General features: G+C 39.6%; 1 protein-coding gene across 1 annotated transcript in view; it reads left to right on the plus strand.

The window, feature by feature from the left end:
* The window catches only part of LOC107295623 (polycomb protein EED-like), a gene marked incomplete at its 3' end in the record, with an annotated part of 6,079 nt that overhangs the window by 1,206 nt on the left and 3,321 nt on the right, over positions 1-1,552 (plus strand). The gene's annotated exons all lie outside the window — the stretch shown is intronic.

Raw genomic sequence — 1,552 nt, forward strand, 5'->3', positions numbered from 1 at the left:
ATCCCATCATTCCCAGCCTCCTTAAGGAATTGTGGGGTTGATAGGGCTGGAAAGGGAAGGTGGAACTGTAAACCCCATCATTCCCAGCTCTGTTATGTTGACAGGGTTGAAGGGCTGGAAAGAGAAGGTAGAACTGTAATCCCATCATTCCCAGCCTCCTTAAGGGATTGTGGGGTTGGTAGGGCTGGAAAGAGAAGGTAGAACTGTAATCCCATCACTCCCAGCCTCCTTAAGGGATTGTGGGGTTGGTAGGGCTGGAAAGAGAAGGTGGAACTGTAAATCCCCAGCTCTGTTATGTTGACAGGGTTGAAGGGCTGGAAAGAGAAGGTAGAAATGTAATCCCATCATTCCCAGCCTCCTCAAGGGATTGTGGGGTTGATAGGGTTGGAAAGGGAAAGTGGAACTCTAATCCCATCATTCCCAGGCCTGTTATGTTTGGGATGATAGGGGTGGAGGGTGAAGGTGCCACTGCAGTCCCATCACTTCTAACTCAAATATCTTGACTGTGGATGTTAAAGGCAGGATTTCAGTTCCTATCATCATTAGCATGTGTTGATTGGGGATGATGGGTCTGGAAGCATCTGTTTGAAAAGGGAATAGCAGTGCTCCCTCAAGATATGTTGAAATATAATCCTCTTTTAAGTTATCACAATAGGCATTCCCTGGTAATAGATTTTGTTTTCATAGGTAATAGGCCTATGTCAAAACAAAATTATTCAAACAAAATGAACATGTCAGAGATAAGCTTCTGAATTTGTTTGTTTTTTGTTTACAGAATATTTGGTGGAATATTCAATCATGTCATCATACTTGAATTCAGAAGTAGTACTGGCCCAGTCAAACTAATTTATTGATTTATTGGCCAATATTGGGAAACATTCAGGAAGAGGTTTTTCTTGTGTGAGGTTACCAAAGATTGTAGATTTCCATCTATAAAGTGTTCCTTCCCCTTTCCAGAAGGATCTCTTTTAAGTTTTTGAGTTGGTTGACACAACTGAGAATTTTAAGAATATAATGTAAAGTGTTCCTCCAAAGTGGTGCTAGTTTTGCTCATGAATAAACAGGACTCACCATCAGTAATTTTCAAACTTGGCAACTTTAAGATGTGTAGAGTTTAAGTCCCAACATTCCACAGCCTCAGGTTGGCTGGGAAATTCTGAGAATTGAAGACACACATCTCAAGTTTGCCTAGTTTGAAAACACTGCACATCATGAGGCCATTGCTAATTAAAAAGAGCTCTTTATCAACGTAACTGTAATGTCCCTCAAATATTTACTCTTAAAGGACATTTTGTATTACCTTTGACTAGTTTTTCTTTCTTGATGCATAATTCCTAGCAAAGCCATCCATTGTTTTTATTTTCTTCAAAAGCTTTGGTGTCCAGAATCTAAACAAGATGCTGGAACCTATCGCTTAAACTTGTAGCATGCCACCTTCCCATTCTGAATGTTTTTTAAAAAAATGAAACAAAACTTTGCAAACATGCTAGTCCCTACTGGGTGCATTATTATTTTCAGTTATTTGTTTATAAGTGCCAGTATTATGAAGCAG

This window comes from Protobothrops mucrosquamatus, unplaced genomic scaffold (genome assembly GCF_001527695.2).
Source record: "Protobothrops mucrosquamatus isolate PMUCROS unplaced genomic scaffold, P.Mucros_1.0 scaffold_197, whole genome shotgun sequence".
NCBI classification, from domain to species: Eukaryota; Metazoa; Chordata; class Lepidosauria; order Squamata; family Viperidae; genus Protobothrops; species Protobothrops mucrosquamatus.